This window comes from Dasypus novemcinctus, chromosome 14 (assembly GCF_030445035.2).
Source record: "Dasypus novemcinctus isolate mDasNov1 chromosome 14, mDasNov1.1.hap2, whole genome shotgun sequence".
NCBI lineage: Eukaryota > Metazoa > Chordata > Mammalia > Cingulata > Dasypodidae > Dasypus > Dasypus novemcinctus.
Genome location: NC_080686.1, coordinates 31,142,956 through 31,160,219, shown reverse-complemented (window position 1 = coordinate 31,160,219; position 17,264 = coordinate 31,142,956). Strand labels below are relative to the sequence as shown.

The 17,264-nt window shown below is 37.9% G+C and overlaps 1 protein-coding gene across 2 annotated transcripts in view; it reads right to left on the bottom strand.

Moving 5' to 3' along the window:
• C14H8orf34 (chromosome 14 C8orf34 homolog) overlaps positions 1-17,264 on the bottom strand; it is a 441,268-nt gene that overhangs the window by 304,096 nt on the left and 119,908 nt on the right. The gene's annotated exons all lie outside the window — the stretch shown is intronic.

Below are 17,264 nucleotides of genomic sequence, written 5' to 3'. Positions count from 1 at the left end.
ACCTTTAATTCACACTGGCAGATGAAAAAATAATCTAGTTTATTCATAATTTAACAAATATATAAACGTTCACTTTGTGCCAATTGTTTTTGCATTATTTTCAATAATTTCAATAATTTGAGTCCTAGCTTTAGGTTTCAACATCCTGTGAAATTATTTTTTGGCAAAAGTTATTGGTACTTCCAGGCCCCCACTCCAACCAAGATGGCAGAGTAAAAAGCTTCAGGGTTCCATCCCACTACAGAAGCTTTGAACAACCAGGAAGAACTGGAAGAAGCGTTTCTCAAAGTTCCAGGAAACAAAGGCTAGTTAAAAGTGGTAGGGTCTTATGGTGCCCTGGATGACCTCTCCTCCACCCTTCATCAATTCAGTGCTGAGCTGGCCCAGGATCCCAGGGCAGATGCCGGATCCCAGTTCTAGAAGGAACAATGTACCCTCATGCACATACTAGAAGCATGTATGTCTGGTCCAATCTGCCTGGTGCTGGCCTGAGGGATCTGTGTCAGAACTTGTCCTGCATGTGAAAGCAGCTCAGAGAGCTCACCTTCAGAATGTTGTGGGAGATCAATCAAGTGGACACCTGGGGCACACAGGGCAGTGCTGAGGACCATGAGGAACCTGTTCCCTAGGGAAGAGGGACATTCATGTCTGTATAAGTTGGGAAATTTCTAGGACCAAACATGTATGCCCAAGATAAGACACATGCACAAAGAGGATCAGAGAGGCCCCTAAGCTTTGGCCTGGAGCTATTCTCTAAACTCGATGCATGGATAAGCCCTGCAGGGGGAATCCTCAAACATGTCACTCTGTAAAGACTAGAAAAGGTATTTTCTCTTTTTCCTTTTTTCCTATTTAGTTTTTTTAGCTCCTGGCATTCAAGGAAAGTTCTGTCATAAGACTAGCTGTATACAAGCTTAAGAAGCAGATGCCTCAGAGTCTAAATTCCAACAATAGCATATAAAAATATCAAAATTTCCAGGATTCAATGAAAGATTACAAAACAAACAAAGAAACAAGAAGTGGCAGTCCAGACAAAGGAGATTAAAGCATTAGAAACAATCAATGGAGAGGACCGGACCTGGGACATTTCAGACAGAGATCTTTAAAGAATGGTCCTAAATGTGGTCCAAGAGCTAAAGGAAAATATGGGCAAAGAACTAAAGGAAACCAGGAAAACAGGTGAACACAAAGAGAGTAACACAGAAAGACAGAAATTATGAAAAAGAACCAAACAGAGCTGAGGAACACAGAAACAAAACTTAAAAGTTCCCTGGAAGAATCTACAGCAGATTGGAGCTGGCAGAAGAAAGAATCGGAGAACTTAACTATAAGACAATTGAAATCATATAGTCTGAGGATCAGAGACAAGAAAGAATGAAAAACATGAAGGTAACCTGTAGGACACCATCAAGTATATCAATATATACATTGTGATGGTACTAGAAAAAGAAGAAGGAGAAAAAGGAGCAGAGAGACTATTCAAAGAAATAATGGCTGAAAACTTCTCAAATTTAACAAAAGACATGAATTCACACATCTAAGATGCTGAATGAACTCCAAACAGGATAAACCCAAATAGACCCACACTATGCCATGTTATAATCAAACTTGTGAGTGTCCAAGATAAACAGATAATTCTGAAAGTCAGAAAAGAGAAGAAAAGTATCACATACAATGGGGTCTCAATAAGATTAAGCACCTATTTTTCACGGAGTCAAGAAGGCAATGGTAAGGGATACTAAAGTGCTGAAAGCAAAAAATTGCCAAACAAGAATTCTATGTTCAGCAAAACACTTTCTCAAAAAGGAGGAAGGGATTAAGACATTACTAAATAAACAAAAGTTGAGAGGGTTCATCATCACTAGACCAAAATACTACAAGAAATACTAAAGGGAGTTCTGAAGGTTGAAAGAAAGGACACTAGGCAACTAACTACAGCAACATGAAGAGATTAAGATCTCTGGTAAAGATAATGACATGGGTAAACATAAACACCAATACCATCGTACTTTTTCTTTGTAACAGCTCTTTTTATTTCCTATAGGATATAAAAGGCAAATGCATAAAATATAATGATAAATCAATGGTTTTGGAATCATAGTGCCTAATATGAAATAACTACATAACAGTGGGTAGATGGAGGGGTATAGGAAATATAGTTTATGTATGTTATTGAGGTTAAGTTGGTATCAAAAGAAATGAGATTTAGAATGTTAAATTGAAGTCTATGGCAACCACAAAAAAAAATATCAGAATATGCAAACTCATAGAGATAGAAAAGTTGAGTACAGGTTACCAGGGATTAGGGAGTCAGAGGTAATGGGAAGTAAATGCAAAATGAGTATAGAGTTTCTGTTTGGGATAAAGTGGAAGTTCTAGTAATGGATTTTGGGGAGGATACTGTAATATTGTGAATGTGATTAATCCCACTGAATAGTATTCTTGGGATGGGTTGGGATGGGAAGATTTCTGTTATATATGTATTTCCACAATTTAAAAAAAGAAAGACAAGCAATACATGGTACTGGATAAGATCTGAGACAAGCAATACATGGTACTGGATAAGATCTGAGAAAGGAGGAGAAAAGGTCAAAAGGACATTATATGAAAATAAATAATTGTAACACAGAATGTAAGCTTTATATCACTGTTAAAATTTCTTGAACTTGAGAACTCCACTTAAGGTGATTACAAAAGTGAATATCCCTGTTTACAGGAAATGTATGTGGAACTATTATGTGTTTAAGGATTATTACGTGTGATAAAATATTTGATATCTTTATCAAATATTCAGAAAAAGGATGATGGATGGGAAAGGAAATGAGAGGAGAGAGAGGCAAGAGGAAGAATGGAGAGGGAAAAGGGGAAAAAGGAAGGAAGGGAAAGAGGAAAAAAGGAAGGGAAGAACAGTGTGAGAGTTTGAGATTATTTTATGAATCCCCAAAAAAGAAAGATTATGTTTGCACATTTATCTATTCCTCTGGGTGTAATACAGTTTGATAGCATCTAATTCAGCTGAGATGTCTTTGATTAGATTACCTGTTAAGATTAGGCTTATAGGTTAAATTCCTGCCTCCTTGCTGGGTCTGATATAAAACAGTGACTCATTCAAGAAGACACATGGGAAGAGAGAGAGCTCTGTCATTTTTTGTCCTGGGTCCCCAGGGAGAGATGAACTATTCATCTGATAGTTTACAGCTGACCTTGGGAAGAGACCAGAACAGTTGAGACTGATACAGAAAGCACCGAAAGAAATGAGCCCTATGCCAGGAGAGAGAGGAAGCCCTAAAAGGCAAGCCCTATGTCAGCCTACAGCTGAGATCAGGAAGAAGCTGGGCCCATGAAGCCTCAGAGAAAGACAAAGCATGGCGGGGAAAGCCGAAACCCAGCAGAGATCACCCACCATCTTGCTTCAACACGTGGCAGCTGATGTGGTAAGAAGGTACCTCTTGTGGTGCAGTGAGTAGGACTTTCCATGATCTTGGGACTGTAAGCTTCTACACCAAATAAATACCCTTTATAACAGTCAACAGATTTTTGGCACTTTGCATTGGAACCCTTTGGCTGACTGATAGAGAAAGGAAGGAAGTGAAGGAAGGAAAGGAAGGAAAGGCCAGAAGGAAGGAAGAAAGAAAGATGGCAAAGGCAGAAAAATGTGAAAATTGGTGGATCTGGGTATCTGGTGGATCTGGGTGAGGGGTGTGCTGGAGTTACCTGTGTGGGGTTTGTATTATTTTTTGCAACTGTCCAGTAAGTCTGAAGTTATTTCAAAATAAAAAGTTATTAGTATTAAATAGTGTTTATTTGTCACTGCACTAAAATTTAGTCTAGTTATCACTTCAAAAATTTTGGGTGACTTAAGCTAACCAATTATTCAAGGACTTGATAGATAATGAAGATACGTCTTTCAAACAATTCAAGGAGAGAAGGCATGTGGTGTGTTAGTAGTGGAGCTGAGTAATATCACCCACATAGTGTACTGTGGTGGGAAGCTCTGAGATAGAATGGTACAACCGTAGGGGAGTAGATGTTGGGGAGAAAAGAGATCCCAGAGCTTTCTAGGAAATCACAATCATTTCTAAAGACCTAAATGTAAATCACACATTTATGAATATTTAGGTTTGAAAAAATGTATAGAATTACAAATGGTTACTTAGAATAATTCAGATTACAAGAAAGTGAAGGAATTTTACAGTATACCAAATGGTTTATGTAAAGTCTACAGTAGATTTTAAAATGCATTATTCCAGTTTACAAAAATCAAACACACTGTTTTAAATGCTTATATTTACATTTGCCATAATACTACAAAAACGCTCCTTTCCAACATGAATTCACGATTAAGAGTAAATATCTTTTTCGAACATAAATATTTGAAGGACTTGATTCATTTCCAAAAATCTCAAAAAGAGAATGGGTAAATATATGAAACAATATTGCCTTTTTAATCCGAAGACATAAAGCTTAGATATATTGAGTAAAATAAACCATGATTCAACTGTCTGGTATTTTCAAAACTGTCTTGATTTTTCCTTAACTTGCTGTGTTAATACCCTTAGCCCTTCAAAAACAGTTTTCTTGTTCAATTTTTAGAAAGTTATCAGTTGAGCTTCACATTTCTTTTACGCCTCTGATTATGAGTCATTATTCATGAAGACAGCCGTAATCCTCCACCTGTCTAGGTGTAGCCACGGCCTGGCAAGTAAGCCAAAAGGACTTTGAGTAGTAAAAACGTGGGTCTCACAGTCCTGGAACATTACTCATGAACTAGCTCCTTGGATCCCATGTCCACTGTCCATTCCCTTTACTTCCAGTTTTAACAAGCACCATGATCTGGTTTTCAAGGCTGAAAACTGTTAGCATTAGAAAACAGAGAGGAGAGAAGTTTCTATGAAGACATTGTACACATATTAAGAAGTGATGGGACCCAAAGTGAAATTTAAACTAGCTAAACAGAAAACTTGGGTGGTCATCTTACCATATTTTGTTGAGATACCTACTATCATATTTTCTTAACATTTACATATTTTGATGACTTTGCTTAATAAATTATTTCAATAAATCTCTACTCTCCCTTATATAACACTTTCAGCTTTCTATTATCAACACAAAATTGCCTAGAGTATTTCACATTTTATCTTAATTCATTTTTAATCAAAGCGTCCATTGATTAAAAACAGTTGAAAGAATTTACTGAAATGTGTTTTCTTTTCTTCTTTTTTTTTTTTAACAGAGCATGAAGCACTAATGAAAACAATTTATATTGAGCAGCCAGGATAGTTCTCCTAGAGCGTAGAACTTTCACAGCTATTTCCTGACAGGAGACTAATAACTTCTAGGTATTCATTAATTTTCAAAAGTTAACATCCTTTAGTCTAATTAAGAATGTTAAAGTTTACAGAAACTGGAAAGCAGCAGGGAACAGAAAATCTGGAAGGGAAAACGTAGTGCATTGTAATAAAAAAGAAGGCCTGGAACCAGCAAGATGGCAGCAAATTTTAGGATCTTGTAGAGTCAGCTCCTGCTTCGTGACAGGTAGTAATCACCCAGAGCTACCTAAAGCACCTGTTTGGGGGCTCCAGGAGACCAGAAGATCACCCTGCAACATCCTTGAAGGAATGGAAGGAGGAGACTGCTCATCTGCAGAGAAGATTCATAAGCAGAGCACCCCACGCCACAGAGGCCAGTGCCCATCCTCCATGGGAGGCACAAGCTGCCTTGGTAGCTGTTCTGTGGCTGGAATTGGAAGCTCAAATCCTGTCCAAGTCAGAAAGAGGCCAGTAGCTGCCATTTTAACTCCCCACCTAGCATGTGGGGAAGTGGGTGGACTAAAAATCACAGTGCTGGTAGAGACCAGCTTCTTTCCATCCAGATCAGACTGCAGCTCTACCATAAGCCCCAGCCCCACCTCTGGAAGGAAGCTGGGGGGACCTGCACTAGCCTCTCCAGGAAATTACAGGCCACACTGCTGAGGCTAGTGATCATCCTATTTTGGTAGCACAAGCTGCCTCAGGAGCTATTCTGTGGCTGAAATTGGAAGCTCCATTTTTCCCAAAACAGGGGAGGAAGAAATAGGTGATCACTAATTTCAGATATTGATGAATAAATTCAATGAGTAAAGTGTAACCCTACAAACAGCTAAAGTTTGAAACTGTCTAAGTCAGAAAGAGACCAGTACCTGCCATTTTGACTCCACCCCCAGCACGAAGGGAAGCCGGGCTGACTGAAAATCACAGTGATGGTAGAGACTGTTTTCTTCCACCCAGATTGGCCTGCAGCCGTAGCCTAGGCTTCAGCCCAACCTCTGGTAGGGAAGAAGCTGGGAAGCCCTACACTAGCCTACCCAGGTAACGGCAGGTACATTTGGCTGGGACAGACTGAATAATCGGATGTCTACCGGGGAAATGCAGTCATCTTGGACCTGCACTGCATAGACTGCTGCCCAAAACTGCAGCTCCATCCCCACCCCAGGTAGGGGAGAAAGCTTCATCAGTCTCTCTGGGCAACTACAATCTAGGCCTGCATGACTTGGATTATTCCACACAGCTGTGACTCTGTCCCTACTCCTGGCAAAGGAGAAAGTGGGGAGAAGCTTCATTGGTCCCTGGGAAAATGAGGGCAGCTTGAGCCTCCATAACTTAAAGCACCAACTACATTCCTGGCTCCTATTACACAACCAGCAAGGAAGAAAGGACAAGAAAACCTAAACTAAAGAGAAAAACTGCACCCAGAATAAATATTCTAGTAAGCCAGATGCCAAGACACCAACAAAAAATTACAATCCACAGGAAGACATGGCCCAGTTAAAGGAACAAGATAAGCCTCCAGATGACATAAAGGAGTTGAGACAACTAATCATAGATGTTCAAACAAATTTCCTTAATATATTGAGTGAGATGGCTAAATAGATTAAGGATATTAAGATGACACTGAATGAACACAAAGAAGAATTTGAAAGCATACATAGAAAAATAGCAGATCTTATGGGAATGAAAGGAGCAATAAATGAAAATTAAAACACACTGGATTAATAAAATGGCAGATCTGAGGAGGCAGAAGAAAGGATTGGTGAGCTTGAAGAAATGGCCTCTGAAAGTGAACATACAAAAGAAGAGATGAAGAATGGAAAAAAATTGAACAAGTTCTGAGGGAACTAAATGACAGCAACTGATATGCCAACATATGTGTCATGGGTATCCCAGAGGAGAAAAGAAGGGAAAAAGGGCAGAAGGAATATATGAATAAATAATGGCAGAAAATGTCCCAACCCTATTGAAAAACATAGATATCCATATCCAAGAAGCACAACATACTCCCATCTGAAAAATCTGAATAGACCAACTCCAAGACACATACTAATCAGTATGAAAAATGCCAAAGACAGAGAATTCCGAAAACAGCAAGAGAAAAGCAAAGCAGAACATATAAGGAATACCTTAAAAGATTAAGTGCTGATTTCTCACCAGAAACCATGGAAGCAAGAAGATAGTAGTATGATATATTTAAGATACTGCAAGAGAAAAACTTCCAGCCAAGAATTTTATATCAGCAAGATTGTCTTTCAAAAATGAGGGTGAGTTTTGAATATTCACAGATAACCAGAATCAGAGAGAGTTTGTAACCAAGAGACTGGATTTGCAGGAAATAATAAAGGCTGTGCTAGAGCCTGAAAAGAAAAAACAGGAGAGAGAAGCCTGGAAGAGGGTCTAGAAATGAAGATTATATCAATAAAAGTAACTAAAAGTGTCAAAAGAGTGGTGAAAATAAAATATGGCAGATAAAACCCAAATATTTAGGAACAAACTTAACCAATGATGTAAAGCTTGTATTCAGAAAACTACAACTCAATGTTAAAATAAATTTAAAAAGGCCTAAATAATTGGAAGAACATTCCATGCTCATGGATTGGAAGACTAAGTATCATTAAGATGTCAATTCTGGGAAACGGACTTTGGCCCAGTGGTTAGGGCGTCCGTCTACCATATGGGAGGTCCGCGGTTCAAACCCCGGGCCTCCTTGACCCGTGTGGAACTGGCCATGTGCAGTGCTGATGCACGCAAGGAGTGCAGTGCCACGCAAGGGTGTCCCCCACGTGGGGGAGCCCCACGCGCAAGGAGTGCGCCCATGAGGAAAAGCCGCCCAGCGTGAAATGAAAGAGCAGCCTGCCCAGGAATGGCGCCGCCCACACTTCCCGTGCCGCTGACGACAACAGAAGCGTGCCACTGACGACAACAGAAGCGGACAAAGAAACAAGACGCAGCAAATAGACACCAAGAACAGACAACCAGGGGAGGGGGGGAAATTAAATAAATAAATAAATCTTTAAAAAAAAAAAGATGTCAATTCTACTCAAATTGATATACAGATTCAATGCAATCCCGATAAAAATTCCACCAGCATTTTTTAATTACTTTACTGTAAAAGTGTGACAGTGTACAGAGTTGATGGTAACACGTTGTAGTGAGTAATAGCTGGTTTATAAATGGGGATGTGGCTGAAAATGGTAATCTAGGGATGTAAATGCCAATTGATAGGATGCTAAAGAATAATCTAAGGACTGAATAGCACAGTAAACCCAGATGAGGTTGAGGATTGTCTGATGGTACAGATGCAAGTGTCCTTTGTTAGCTAGAGCAAGTGTACATTGCTATTGCAGGGTGTTGGGAATGTGGAGTAGCATGGGAAAAATACAAATTGAATGAGTTATGGACTATGGTTAGCAGTAATAATGTAATATTCTTGCTTGTATGCCAAAGACGCACTATTTTGATAATGGGGAAGTATGATACTATGGGCCTGATAATAGTAGGATGATATTACCTAATAATCTGTAACAAATGTTCCATCACAGTGTGGTGTGTTAATAGAGTGGTGTTGTTTGGGAATTCTTCACATGTGCATGATTGTAAGTTTACAGTTTCTGTCATAAAAATATATTTAAAAACAATAAGGTGGGTTGGGAGAAAAATACACCAAATGTAAGATAAGTACTAAAATTAGTAGTAAGATTGTGACAATATTCTTTCATAATTTGTAACAAATGGCTCACGACAATGCAGGGTGTTGGTGGAGGGTTGATGTATAGGGTCCCTGTATGATGTTATACATGTTTACTTTGTAAGTTCACAACGTTTACTAGATATTTATTGTTTATGTATGTTCACTTATAAATGATATAAAAATAGTAATAATAATGGGGTTGTTTGGGGGAAAATACTTTGGCTAGTAGTAATATTTTGAGGATGCTCTTTAATCATTAAAGATGTTTAAGAACAATGCAAGGTATTGGTGGTAGGGTTGGTATGAGAGCCCTGTATGGGGGAGGGAGGGAGGCTGGGAGGGAAGGAGGGAGGAATCACAAAGATACAATGGTCAAAACATCATGATATTGGGACAAGGATAGACATACTGACCAATGAAATCAAATTGACAGTTCAGAAAAAGACCCTCATCTATCACTCATCTATGACCAGCAAAAGATGAAAACCTCGGTCCTGCAACTGCAAGGAACTGAGTTTCACCAACAACCAGAAGAGTTTGGAAGAGGACCCTGAGCTACAGAAAGGAATTTAGCCTGATTAGCAACTTGACTGCAGCTTTGTGAGGCCCTAAGCAGACAACCCAGCTAAGCTGTGTCAGACTTTTGTCCTACAGAACCCGTGAAATAATAAACTGTTTTTGTTTCAACTCAAAAACAAAAAGGCCTAAAATTTTAGTGAGATGTAATTCCTAAAGTCTCCAGAGCATGTTGTCTTACTAAAAGCCAAGTTAAGAGCTTAAAGAAAATATATCGTCCTACTAGAATGGCCAAAAAACCTTGCTAATTTAGTGATGGTGACCAAATACAGTCTCTGAGTCTTTCAGAAACCAAGCTTCTCAAGGAGACAATGGTTCCCACATGCACAAAGGGGCGAATTTCCTGATTCTGCTCCAGTATTACAAAGACCTATTCTGGATTTCCATTTATGTCTTCAACATTTGGGCCTTTCTGTTTTAGCTTAATCTCTAAAGAAGTTCTCAGTGGACTCAGGAATTTATTCCAAAACAATTCTAACATCCCAAAATTTTATTGAGGCAATGGAAGCTATATGCTTCACCAAGCCTTCCATCTTCTTGGGCTTCAGCTTAGCTCTAGTATTAGGATTAGGTTATCATTACAAGAAATGGTAGAAGCAATTTTCATAATTCTCTACAATTTAGGGAATTCATTTTGCAAGAGTGGGTCAGAAAATTCATATGGTATAAAACTGAACAAGTTCATTCTCCATCCTCTATTTCTGTATTGGATAAAAGCCTAATGGCATTATACTGCAGAGATTTAGCCTCCACCAATTCCTCCTTTTTAAAAAGTTTTTCTTTCCAACTGTGAAACATAATACACCTACAGACAGAAAGCCTATAACATGGAAATACCAGCAGTACGCTGGAGCTGGCCCAAATCAACTTGTGAAAACTAATTCTTCACATCTCCCCAACTCCATATTCAGTGATGTCACTTCAGTAGCTTCAAGTTGATCATGGTGGGAGTCTTACACCACAGAAATTGGCAAATGTTACAAATCAGAGCTTTTCTTTTATTTTCAAAGATTTTGTTAACCAGCACACCACTGAGTTTAGTGAGTAATTTTTAAACAAATGCCTGTATAATTACCACTCTGTGTTGATACCCCAGACCTACCCATCACCATGTATCAATTACAACAGTTTTAGACAGGCTACTGACTGCTCTTAGGGCAAAGATGATTCCTGCTACAAATTGAGGGATTTCATTCTCATTGGTTACTCTAGAACAGGAGTTGGCAACATTTTCTGTGACAGGCCAAACAGTAAATATTTTAGGCTTTGTAAGTCACATATAGTCTTTGTAACATATTCTTTGTTCATTTATTTTGTTCTAACAATCCTTTAAAAAAATTTTTTTTAAAGATTTATTTTTTTTAAATTTCTCTTCCCTTCCCTTTTAAAATTTTAAGACCCATGTTTAACTCATGGATCACAGAAACGTGCTATAGGCTGGAGCTGGCCTATGGGCCAGAGTGTGCTGCCTCTTACTCAAGAAGCACTTGCCAATTTTGAGCTTTGATAAATTCATTCATTTTTCTAAGGACTCTTCCAAACCTTGACAGTTTTTCATCAGACCACTACCCATCTTCTTTCTGGCTCACTATAAATGATCTTAACTATTACTATCCTGAGAAATTTGAAACTATCAGATTTATACTCCCTGGACTAGCTGAAAAATCCTCCTCTTCAAACAAGCTGCTTTTATGCTGTTCTCTCCAGTCCCAGAGGATAAAGTGTTCTTTTTCATCAGAAACTAATTTTCATACCTGTTTTCTTTACTCCATCCCCATCCAATTTCTATATTTGCCCCATCCATTATCTTATTTCTCTCCCTAATCTGTCAGTTCTTTTGATTTCTTATCTCCCCTAAAACCCTTACAAATATACACAGATACACACAATTCTCATTCTGTCTTTTTCTTTCTCTCCTTCCCTCTCCTTCTAGCTCTCCTTATCTGTTTCCCTAAAAAAATGACTTTTAGTTCCTAAGTATTCACTATTATGAATCTCTCTGCATTAAACAATAGAAGGACAACTGAGAGATAGCTGCAGACAGAACAGGTATGTTCCCATTTTTTCTTACATAAGTTTTATTTGCTGCTTTGGACACAATTTTCTGAAATATTTTCTTCCTTGGTTTTTATGAAAACATTCTATTTTGGTTTTAATCTTACTTCTCTAAAAATTCCTTTTATTCTCCTCAACTAGACAGCTTTTCTACCTACATCTTAACTGTAGATTTTGGGGGAATCTCTTTCTCTATGTACCAAAGACTTCCCACATCTCTATCTGTAAACCAAACTCTTCTCAAATTTCTAATAGGTATTTAGTACAATATCTAGAATTTGTGTAGCAATTATTATTTGCCAAACACCACACTAAGCACTTCAATTACACTGTCTCATTTGACTTTGACAAAAATCCTAAGAAAAAGGTACCATTTTTATTTTAATTTTACAAAAAAAGTAACTGAGACACAGAGAGGATAAGAAATCTGCCCTATGTCACACAGCTAATAATTACTAGAGCCAACATTAAGAAGATGCTATAAATACAAAAACGATGGGATAGTAATGGAATCATATCAGAGAAGTAGGTATGAAATGGATTCAAGACCATGGCAGAGAGCTCTGTCCTATACAAGAGAAATGCCTCCTTTTCTTCCAAGGATGGACACAGAATGGGCAGGATGGGTGTGGATATATTTAGCTACGTAGGTGAGTAGAGGGTAAGGAAAAGTTAGATTGTATTGAATAATACAAGGTTTTCTATGGAGTTGGAAATGGGCTATTTGCAAAGTCAGTGAGGCAGGGGTGAACTGGGGTTTACAGATTATTGTGAAGCTTTTTCACAGTTGCAAAGAGGGTGGAGAGAGAGAGGGACTGACCAAGAACAAGCAACAGTGCTGAAAACTATGAATGTGCAGGGTAGTTGTGTTCAGCCTGGGTGTGTCACATGTCCAGAGGCCCTCAGTCTTTCCGGTGAAGAAGAGATAAGGTTGTAGCACTTACTCAAGGATTGGAATGTCACCAGGAGACAAGACAGAAGCATGCCGACAAGAGTCAACAAGGATGTTGGTAAAATTGGTCTACAGCTCACTGTGAGCGGGGAAGAGGGAGACCAGAAGTGGCAGAGAGAGATGGAAAAGAATGAAGGAAGAATGTACTGGAGATATCAAGAGGTCCCAAAGCAGGCAGAGAGGAATAAGGACAACTAAGAGCTAGAATGAATGTAAGCATTTTGAATCATATACCCTAAGCCGTAAGTACAATTTAACTTCGGAATATGAATTACGGGTCATTTAAATAAAGACCTGTAAAAACTAGAGGTAAACTAAGATAAATTTCTTCATTTTACAGAAGAAGAAACTGAAAAATGAGGCAAAATGTTATATCCAATATTTCGAGCAAATTAGTGCAAAGGAGGACTGGGTGCTCAAGATATCTTTCACTCAGAGCTCTTTCCATAACAACACTTGTATCCATTTTGGCTGATTATATTTGGCTCTGAAAAGGGATATAACTAAGACATACAGAGTGTATATAATATTCAAAAACTGACATTTTTAAAAGTCTGTACCTAATATTGATTGAATTTAAACTTGGAAGACAAGCTTACACATGTGCATTTGTGTGTGGGTCTTTGTGAGTGTAATGCATGGTTTTAGTAGCTCAATAAAGTGTTATCCAGCAGAAAAGAACTTATAATGGTATAATAAGTGTCTAATAAAAATGTACCATTTGGTTTCATTCTCTGAAGAAGTTTCCTAAAGTTATTAATTATTTATATATATATGTACTTCTTTTTGCAAAGGATAATTGCAGGCAGTAAAATTAGTTATTTGGATGGGACCTAGACTATTCCAAAGTAATAATTACTAACAATGCTACCTCAGATTTCTATGAAGCATGAATTCCTGAAGAAACTTTGTTAATTTTCAGAATACCTTGATGACATAGGTAAAGAATGGGATAATGAAAAATGTAGATAGAAAGGCAATATCAAGGCCTTTTAGGAAACCTGCTCCTTCTAGACATTATTTCTTTAAAAAGTTATTTAGTTAATTTACTCTAGAAAATTTAGTATTTTCAAAACCAAAAAATATCATTGTGAATCAGGCCTTGTGATACATATTTTATTCTCCATCAATATCTGCAGATAAATGCATATATCTATAGTCACATGAATAGCCATATTGACATTCATGTTCACATCCATATTTAAATATCAGATAAAGAGAAATCTGGCAGGTCACAAGCAAAGGCGAGTAGGGCCTGTTATTTTACAAGTGGCCAAAAGCTTGTCTTTCTCTTTATTACAGATGAATTTCAATTAATAAATGTAAAAGCAATGAGGGAAATAGAAAACCACCTTTAGAAGACCACAGTAATCATTTTTGTGGGCAAGATCCACCAATGGATGCTAAAATTAATGGGTAACAGTTTGAAAAAAAAATCAGAGTATTTTCATCATCTCAATTCCCTCTCCTAAGGCATTCATTAACAACAAAGGGAAAAACAGTAACTTTACAGGGGAGAAACCTGGCAGACATCACTCTAACCAACTGCTTAAGGTCAATATCACAGTGACTATGTGGTAAGACAGACTGTAGTCCCTGATATGATAGACTGAGCTGAAATTACCCTAAAACCCTCCAATCCCAGGCCCTAGAAGTACAGTACCTTATTTGGTGGTATGAAGGATTTATATCTTCTTAACTTCCCTATCCAAAACAATTTTTCTTATTAGCTAAATGCATTTGGAAGTAAACACTTGAAGGAATGGGCTTGAGTCTAGGTTCCTGGGAGAGAGATGTAATGTGTAAAGAAAGTTCCATAATGCTGCAGAGGGAGGTGCCAGGCACCAACCACACCACGTCTGCTTCATCACTATAATGTGGCATCACAACCCATGGTGTCTTTCCAACATGCTACTTCTACAAGAGAGTAGCGTCACGGAGAATGCCAGTGCTCATGACGGACTTAAAGATAAGCACTGCACTAAAAAGTTTGAAAAAGACAGAAAACGAACACTGTACTTATAGCTGAGCTGTTGAGGTCCTGGAGTTGTTATTGAAACATAAATCATGTTTACAAACTAGAGGAGAATATCTGGTCTTTCCTGTTATTATTTGGGCCCTGTCGTGCGTGTGTGTGTGTGTGTGTGTGTGTGTGTAGTTAAGTCTGCATAAAACTGAAAGCAGCGGAGCCAAGATAATTCTATCACTCTGAGGGATGTAAAGGATTTTTTGCTGTCCATCAACTAAATAATAAATAATTCTAAAATGTGTAGCATTTTTTAGAATGTACAGCTGAAAGAAAGCAAAGACTAACCTGGTCAGAGAAAATTCTTATCAGGGACTATATTTTAAAAAGGAGATAATTAAAATCTTTCAACCTTTCCCATCAAGATGTTGAATATTTCTTTTGGCTCTTCCTTAAAGAAAAGGTCCGTTTCTAAGTCTGCTCAGTATATAAAATAAAGGCTAATATACTTAGATTAGAGAAGGAGAAGAGTCAGAAACTATTATAAGAGTCAGATAAGGTAAAACAATTAATGATATCCTGCTTCAGGGTGATGAAAGAATTAAGTTTGTGAAAGAATTCTGGGCAAGTAGACTATTAAATAAACATCAGCATATAATGAAAGCTACATTTCTACTAATTTACACTGACAATACCAGATGGATTGGTAACTTGGTAATAAACAAATTGTGGCTACAGAAAGGACTCATTATTATAACCCAGATGATAAAAGTGACAGAAACACAGTTATTCCAATGAAATAGTATTTTGTTCAGAAAGAGCCTCAAGAGCTTCAAGGGCAAAAAGAGCAATCTCTCCTTACATAACCAACTGTCTGTCCCTTTACCTCCACAAAAAATAGAGTGAGGCTAAAAGCAACTCTGGCCTCGATGCAGACTCACTTGATAGCTTCTTTGACCTTTACTTGGGCCTGAAAGAGTACTGTCCCAAATCTGCATCTCGTCTACTCTCCTGACCCAGGACTGCCCCTGGTCACTGTGGTGTCTCCAGGCTTCCCTGCAAGTATTAAACGATCCCACGACTGCCTTCTCATTACAGGGCTGTTGTGAGGCTCCACCTGCCACCCCACATCCAGGTTTTTCCTGGCTCAGACCACAGCTTGAACCCCGACACTTCTGCTACAAATCTAAGAAAATGTCATCGACCCCCTTTATTACTGAAGTTTTAGGGGAAGACAAAAAACACTTCTTGTAACATTGAAGCAATGTTACAAGAAGGTGTTTACAAGATAGTTGTCATGTTTCAAAGGACAAACGTTGACTAGTACTATATTTTAAATCTATTTAATAATTGGGCACATTCTTCAGTCATCTTTTTTTAACTTATTATGTGAACTGAGAGGTTATAAAGTGACATAGGCTCTGCCCCTAAGAATATGATGTATAGATATTAATAAGTGCTTTTGAATATTAATAAAATCAGGCTCTTTTCATGAACATAATATAGTAATAAGCAAAATACCCACTTTATTGTTTGCTCCCTAAACAAATCTAGCAAAAACAGGGGTCTCTCGAATCCCATCAAGAGAGTTTCTGCTAATGACAAAGTTGTAAGATCCTATCATAAGGCAGCTTAATTTTTAAGACAGGTGATTGCCCACCAGTCTAAGTAAAGGCTCTATGTGAGTTATGAATGAAGAGGTGTGAAAAAATTAAAGACATCATATATATTACTTCTCCCAAAATATGCCAAGTAACAATGTTCAACTTTGATGTAAATCATAAAATTATATGAAACTGTCCTATTTGAAAAACATAGTCCCTAAAATATAACCCACCAGAGTTTGTTAGTGTTCTATTTTTCATTTAAGCATTCTTAATATTCCATGATATTAAGAGAAAATTTTATTGAGGCCAAGGCATTCATATCTTTCTAAAGGTACCTAATTTAAAAGAGAGAAACACTTAAGAGGCAGAGAAACATGGAAATACTTTCATCTCACCACTAAATCCATAAAGTAGATAGGAAAATCTACATCAAATAGATTAAAAAATGTGTTTATTAAATATGTGTTTGCCTAGTACCATAATAGCAGTTATTTAAAAGCTTTTACTTGAAATATTGTCATTAAAACTTCACACCAACCACAAGGGGACACTGATTTCCTCCTACTCTGGAAATGGAGAAAGCTGAGTCCCAAGGAAGCTAAATGATTTGCCTCAAGTCAAGTGCCTCAGAGGTTATCAGAGCAATACCTCTAACGTAGGCCCTCCGATTACAGAGCCATTGTTTCTTCAATAATGTACGTCATAAAGCACTGTGCTAGATGTTGAAAGGATTCTGAGAGGAATGAGACCCAGGCACTTAAGAAAACTGGAAACATCAAACACTGGTGGAGGACAGCTATGCATACTAGTTACAGGGATACAAAACCACCCGGGCTTCAAAGGAGAAGAATGAAGAAGATACCCCAGCTGAACATTTGACCAGGGTGGCAGAGACCACGTTGCTGAGGGTAAAGTCAGAGAGCCGTGGGGATCTATCGCTTCTCCTGCTCTAAGACCAGTCTTCCCACGAACCTGTGTCAGATGCAAGATCGATCCTCATTTCCACTCATGGAATTACAAGAAGGATATTGAAATTGGGTTCCTGGCCATAATAATGAATGTTTCTGCTTTCAATATTGCTTAGGAATTTCAATTATAATCAAGTAAA